This window comes from Lytechinus variegatus, chromosome 4, assembly GCF_018143015.1.
Source record: "Lytechinus variegatus isolate NC3 chromosome 4, Lvar_3.0, whole genome shotgun sequence".
In the NCBI taxonomy this organism is placed as follows: domain Eukaryota; kingdom Metazoa; phylum Echinodermata; class Echinoidea; order Temnopleuroida; family Toxopneustidae; genus Lytechinus; species Lytechinus variegatus.
The window spans coordinates 11,976,745-11,984,472 of record NC_054743.1 but is presented as its reverse complement, the minus strand read 5'-3'; the positions used below and the strand labels follow the sequence as shown (position 1 = coordinate 11,984,472).

Below are 7,728 nucleotides of genomic sequence, written 5' to 3'. Positions count from 1 at the left end.
TTACTGTATCAGATTCATGATATACAAATGAAATGGAAAGTGCTTTGTGTGCATAAAAAAATGAATCAACACTTTCGCTTGAACAAAATCATTTTGAAAAACAAGACGTACTCTGGCCTTTTCTGTTTTAATTTGAAAGGGATGGGTTGCTAGTATTTAGGCCCGCGAGATTAATATTCTATGCATATCCAAGAAGGAGAATTCATCTAAATTATAAGAGATGGGTTCATCTAAATGCTTTCCTTCCTGTCCAAGTGATAGGACACCAGACTTATGTGGTTATAACGCGCGAGGAATTGACTGCACAAAAAAAGATATGTGTAGGTATCACTTCAGTTAGACGTCTCAAATTCCTAATTGAGTGGTATAAGCGTTTCTTGCGAAGAAGAAAAGTTTAATGATCTCAATTACATTCAACGCGAATAAAGTTTATCAGACATGACTCTGAAGACGGTATGAATAGTTTGGAAATTTGCGTAATTAACAGTAGGGTTATTTACGACTGATGAAAAACGTGAAAATGAAGTAAATGTATAAAAAGGGGGTAATAACTTCGGTCTTTATCTCATCTTATTATCATGAGTATATCCGTTACAAGGATTAGCATTTGCGGGACTAAGGAGAAAGATTTGTCGATTCGCTGGCGCTTTGAGACAACCGTCTGTGGATTAATGTGGGCGTAACGGGCGTAACTTACGCGCGCGGATGCGTTTTAAGTCTGAAATTAGACACCAGTATCACTTACCGATCGCCACGTTCACGTGCGTTTGATACGAGTTTTGTGATATGGGAAAGCCGGATAGGGGCTTATTTCAGCAGATTCCTGAAGCGGGGTTTTGCTATATATGCCTTCAGGGTGTGCCTTACTATGATAGGCTCTATCTTGCATCACTTTATGCGATGATCGAGAAGTAGGATGGGTGAATTTCATCCAGGCAAAATGTGACTCCTCTTAGCTGGCTTCAGGGTGCATTCTTATTCATAGGAAAGATATGGTGGTGAAAAGAAACTCATATACAATATGTTTCCATTTTAGAATTCTAAGGGGGAATGTCCACTCTGATGATTATAATACTAATGAGTAATATTGGTGATAATAATCATAATGATGTGGAGGGGGTTCATCGTGGCGAAGGATTCAGTAGAAGAGTACACTGTAAAAACGGCGGTGTTAAAACTGACACCAATTGGTGTTAATAGAGGACCACACCCTGAGGTGTTAAAATTACACCTTGAGATTCAACATAACACCTAAAAGTGTAAATGTAACAAAAGGTGTTGTAATAACACCCATAGGTGTAAAACCAACACCACCCATTTAACACCGGTGTTAAATAACTGGTGTGGTACTCTATGTACACCGGTTAACACCAAAGTTTTTGCTGTGTAGTAATCAGATGTCTCACAAAGTTTGATCAATCGTGAGATATACCGATTGCTACTACTTCTCAATAATCATCATGATAAAAATAGTAACAATAATGATATCAATAAATAGCCAGTTTAGTCTTAGTTCAAATAAAGTTGAGAATATAATGGGTTTTATTCTCTTCTTTATTGAGAAGGGTTGTATCCATTCCAGATTGCCGTTTGTAATGTGGTCCAATAATCAGTAATGTTCTAATGCTCACTTTGGCTATGTCTAATATCAAGGGTGTCAAAATTTCCTCTACTTCCAGCTTTTTTTCAAATTAAAATTTGGTTTATAAACAGTTTATCTATTCATAAAAAAGAAGTGGTATAAGCATGATAAGATATAAGATCAGGGGCCCGTTGCAGAAATAGTTGCGTTTAAACGCAAGTCAAAAAATCAATCGCAAGTCCAAAATACGCGCTGTTGATTGGTTGAAAATCAAGTTGCGCATGATTTTTAGAGTTTCGTTTGATTGCAACTCTTTGTGAAACGGGCCCCAGATGGATATTACACCATTATGGATAAAGCCTAACGGGAAAGTGAGCAAAGTTGTGAATGGATTGAGTGCATACACTGTTAGAAAATATATCTTTAAAATAAAAGAAGTTCTTGCAGCAGAGTCTCGAGAACTCCTGTAATCTTACCAGATTGCGTAATCTTAAAGGAAATTGGTATTTTGTGTGTGGAACCTTACAAAAAACACCCTTTTCACCCTTGAAAACAGACTTCTGTTAAATTGCGGAAAATTCCTGTTTTATGAATTTACAAAATGATTTTGTTATTGCTTTTTGCAAAATCTCCTATTTTCTGTAATTCAGGATTTTTTTAACAGAGTGGCAATTAGAGAAAATGTTAAGTAGATGATGTGGTTGTAGACGAAGTAAGATTAAACCATGTGAAATGAAACCAAATGGGACAATTGATTAATAGACCGACTGGCAATTTATCGCTGAATGTAATATATTTCCTCAAGATCTCTCGGTAGAAACTTACAGCGAATTAATATAGAATAATATTTTTTTTCACGATCACACCGCCCCATATAGCACTGGACAATCTCCTAGTATACACTGCAAAAACTCTGGTGTTGATTTAACACCAGCCCGGAATCTATGTATGTCCACATCAGTGAAGTGTTAAATAACACCAGTTTCGTTTTGGTCTAGCACCAGATAGGTGTTTATACAACACTAAGTAGTATTAAAACAGCATCGGCTTGATTCCAAACTGGTGTTGTGTCAATACTTCTCTGGTGTGGACATATATAGATTCTGGGATGGTGTTAAATCAACACCGGAGTGTTTGCAGTGATGCTTTAAAGATATACAATGTCGAGCAAGCAAGTTATTTTTGTTCTATTTCGCGGTATATTGCCAATTTCGATTTTGGTGCTGTTTTTATGGCAATTTCTAAATGGGTGCTTCAAGTATTCCTTACATAAGCACTGACATAGCGCCACACCTGGCTTATTGCCTAGCCCATTAAAAGCGCTCGGGTTTTTTTTTCGGTTTGGAAGCCCTCCAGTTATTACCATCCAAAGTTAGACTGTTCTGAAGTCGGATTCATCTAATTAAGCAATTTAACGAGTGGTCTTGCCAGAATGTTAAATGAAAGAGGCGAAGTCTTATACTTTATCAGTTTTAACAAAATTGTTGAATGTCTCCCTTAAACCATCCATCCACCTATTTCATTTACACCTCAATATAAAGAATCATGAAACCAGTATTTTACTAACATGCTTATGATGCGGAAACTGTATACCATTTCGATGTCATTTAGCCCCCAAGAGCCGAAATTGTTCACTTGTTAATAACAAACGAAAGTGATTTTAATTCATTGGTAATATAATAAAGACTCACTATTCCCGAAGCTACGGTGGTATTTGTAAATCGGTAATTGAGTTATGTGGGAAGCGCGCTGCCAATACTGCTATGTGATTAGTTTATTAATAGGTTGGATATCTTTCATGTTGAATTTCTGGCAATTTCAATAAACGGGGAGGGGGAACACCACTTTTTTTGTCAAATTGAATACGACGATAAGAGATTTTTTTCATAAGAGACTGGATATCTTTCATGTTGTATTCTTAGCAAAAAAAAATAATCAGGGGCGGATCCAGGATTTTTCCAAAGGTGGGGGGGGGGCACGTTTTCCCCAATAAAAATTGACAAGCAAAAAAAATAGGGGGCTTGTGTCTGAACGACATATTGCCATTAAAATATATGCTGTAACTTTCAAGGGGGGATTACTTGTGTAAAAACGGCTTTTACGTAAAAAATGTAGACTATGGCTCTCTAGGGGGGGGGGGCAAATGTGCCCCCTCTGGATTCGCCACTGATTATAATAAACGGGAAGGGGAACCCCATTTTTCTTTTCAAATTGAATATGACAATAACATATTTTTATTACAACAATTGTTGCTGGTTTTGTTTTTTAGTTTCCTATAGATTTTATAATTCTTTTTGCGTCGTAATCCCTTATCGGCACCACCGGGTTCACAAGGTAACAAGCACAGCAAATGGAGAAACAGCACACACAACTTCCCGCTGAGCGTAAACACACATTGTAATATACACACAAAGAGAATACACTTGCTTCAAAAGAAAGCGCAAGGAGGGGGTAAAAACGCCTTTCCCTTCCCGAACGGCTCAAAAGCGCGGCGCCACGAGCAAACGCTTTTCCTCTACTCCACCTTAATCAAATCTTAGTAACTCGCCACCACTTGCTTGTCTGATATTGTTAGCTAACATCCCCGGGAATAGTTTATTATATTATCTCCATTCTCTTCTCATTAAATTCAGAAGAGGGGGAGGATAATATCTCTCTGGCGTATCGAATGTTCGAATCGCGAGGACTACACTCGGTTCGCCGGTTGAAGATACGCCCCGATAAGGCGAAAATCAAAGACTTATTGAATTAAATTCATATCAATTTGTTACCCACGTTGTTTAAATGAGGGTTTGGTGGGTAAGGCATGCGGTAAATGATCATAACTATATGAGGAAAATGGATTTATGTTTTATCATAACACAGGGATAATAACGCCTGCGGAGTAATTGTTCACAATTGAATGAAGTTAACGTGAGACCGTGCAACAGGAGGAACCAGCCGACCATGCACTTAATGTATTTTTCATTATTTTAACACATTCGATGTTCAGTGCATATGGTTTTGGTTAAAATGTTCCTTAACATTTTTTTTCCATTTTGAAATGTTTTTCTTTCATTTCAGATACATTTTAGAAATGTCCTTTATGTCCTGAATTATAACTTATATTGGAAAATGAAAACATTATATTCTATATACTTTTTATGATAAATTGGTTTGTTATTTTATAAGTCTCCTTTTTTAAATACATCTTCGTTATCTTTCAATTTAATTATTGATATATTATTCCATAAATTATTCAAGATTTCATTAATCTAAGAGCATATTTTAACTATTTCACAAATCTTCAATTTTTGTAATAAAGATGAGTTCCTGACGAAAAGCCCATGTGCGCCCCATTACGCATACTAAATCTTACTTGTGCGTTTATACCTATGGCGTCATCGTCTACATATTCCGATTCTGTATATTTTAATGTCAACATATACATTAACTAATTGTCAGATTGGTTTTCCATTAACTGTAAATGAAGGAGCATGAAAATAGTAAATGGGAGTGAAATTGACTGCAATTGAAAATCAAAATGGGCGAATCCAAGCGACACGTATATTCGTCTGCGTGACTGGTGACAATGGAACACGCGGGCGCACGCGCGCAAGACAACGGGTATTCCGCGTTCCCAAAAGAATCTTTTGAAATAACAAATATGTTAGTGAATATGTGCCCCATTGAGACAATAATGATCAAAATCAACCCAAACTCTGATAGAATCTAACTAAGAATTTGGTTGATTTCGACTCACGCACTTTCAATCGGGCACATCACTAACTATCTGTTATCATCCTTTTCAAATCATATGCATCCGTAGTCTTACACTGCAAAGAACATTTGTGTACTCAACAGGCATATTGAAAATGAAATCAGTCCTCATTATACATATATATATATATATATATATATGTAAATACATTTGTCGAAGGCAATTTTGGAGTAGAAAACAGAATAATATTGTAATTTTTCTTGAAAAATGTGGAGTGACTTATTTAGCTCTTCACCCAAAACATCTCAAACTTAAAAATGCCACAACTTCGTAATTTTTCTAATAATTGTGACAAGTTCCATTCATTCGAGATAAATCTGGGGCACCCCTTAAAAAAGATAAGGGCGGTAACTATTTTGGTTCTGGGACCCCCCTCCGAAAAATTCAACACAGAAAATAGGAAAATATCTTTTTTTTCTGCTTCTCTCTTTTTTTTTTTTGGGGGGGGAGGGGTTATTGTTTGTCCTTTTTCATAAGGATGAAAATGTCAACCGTTTTTGGTGTACTTAAACCTTTTGTTGTTGCTTGTCAGATTTTCTAAGACACAAACTTCGACGAACTCTGGTCAATAATTTTGCCGACAAGAACCTAATTATTGAAGAATAAAATGTGTCTATAAAACATAAGGATTATATCAGCCCGGTTAGCTCAGTCGGGAGAGCATGAGACTCTTAATCTCAGGGTCGTGGGTTCGAGCCCCACATTGGGCGAATGTTTTGCAGTGTGAAATCAACAACGTTTCAAACATCATGAACATGGGACTAGTTCAATGTATTTCCAATTGTTCCAGTGCAATTATTACTTACAATCATGCATGAATTATGAAACACATACCATACTATTCATGTTGAATAAAATCGAATAATGTTATCAACTTTATTTGATAACTTTTTTTTCTCGAAAGGGTAAATCGTATTTTACTGAATGAACAAAAATGCATTTTGTTTTTGAGGACATGCAGTTTAGCGGGATGAATAGACACGCAGCTGAGTTTTGTAAAATAGAAGATATCTGCATATATAGGTATGAACGAAAAATAAGATCTTAAGAAGATGCAGAGAAGAAGAAGAATGAGGAGGAGGAGGAGGAGAAGAAGAAGAAGAAGAATAAGAAGAAGAGGAGGAAGAGGAAGAAGTTAGACACATCGTTACTCAAGTAGGCCCGGTTAGCTCAGTCGGTAGAGCATGGGACTCTTAATCCCAGGGTCGTGGGTTCGAGCCCCACATTGGGCGAACATTTTGCAGATTGATTTCAACAAACTTTCATATCTGTATCAAAAAGTTTAAGTTAAAGCAGAATATCCGTTTCTGTTATGGTAAGTAACTCCCGTAGGAGTTTTGCTGTTATAACCACAAGCTGGTTTATAACCAATTACATAAAAAATGTTACGTCTAAATATCAACATAAATTCCAATTTTCCCCTTCAAAAAGATTTCCTTTATATTGAAACAACAAATGCATTAAAGTGATTGTTTAACATTGGTTTGACTTTTAAAAAATCTGAGCTAGAAGGTCACATTTGTCACCTGTGTCTGTGATATGTTACAAAAATGAAGCCCTGAAAAAATTGCGGTCGAAAATCATTATTTAGTGCTTCAAAAATTGAAATATAAAGTGACCGGAAACACCATCTTATTTTCATCCCATACAGTTATGTGTACTATTTAGGCGTCTATAAGACGCCTATTTACAAAATCAGGGTTTGCTTTGTAGTTTTAGCTTTTCATTCTCAATAATGGTTGTTTTCAGGGTTTATTAGTTCTAATACATGCACTTGTACACATGTTTCATCTTGGTTTGAGAATTTTTTAAATCGGCTGCTCACAAAGTTAAACAACACCATTAACATAAAGCTAAATATATAGGATCGAATGATGCGATGACGAAAGTAATCGGTACATCTTGCTCACATTCAATTATAATTTTTGTGTGGAAGTGTGAATTTGTACATCGATTATATTTAAAAATAATATTTGATTTTGTTTCTGCACACAATAACCAAAATATGCAAATGAGTTAAAGGAAATCAATTTGGCAGGATACATGGACACTTTGTTGAGCATGTTAGAGATGAAAAGACAGAGAAGAAGGTGAAACTGTTAAGTATGCCCGGTTAGCTCAGTCGGTAGAGCATGGGACTCTTAATCCCAGGGTCGTGGGTTCGAGCCCCACATTGGGCGAACATTTTGTAATTTTATTACCCTCCGAGGCGTTCTTCCGGAGAACCATGCACCAAGTATTTTACATCCCTTTGGCAAGGAATAACTTTCTTCTTTGAATCCATAAAAAGAAAAAAAAGTAAGAAGCCTACAGAGAATTTAAGTATACATGACCTTCATGTACTTCTCGTTGGTAGTAAGCATTTCTAATTTACGTGATCGCTAAT

General features: G+C 36.2%; 2 non-coding genes across 2 annotated transcripts; both read left to right on the top strand.

The window, feature by feature from the left end:
* The first annotated feature begins 6,501 nt into the window (after nt 1-6,501).
* Nucleotides 6,502-6,574, top strand: TRNAK-CUU. The gene has a single exon. It is a non-coding gene; the product is annotated as a tRNA-Lys (tRNA).
* Nucleotides 6,575-7,449: 875 nt separating this feature from the next.
* TRNAK-CUU lies at nt 7,450-7,522 on the top strand. The gene has a single exon. It is a non-coding gene; the product is annotated as a tRNA-Lys (tRNA).
* The last annotated feature ends 206 nt before the right edge of the window (nt 7,523-7,728 follow it).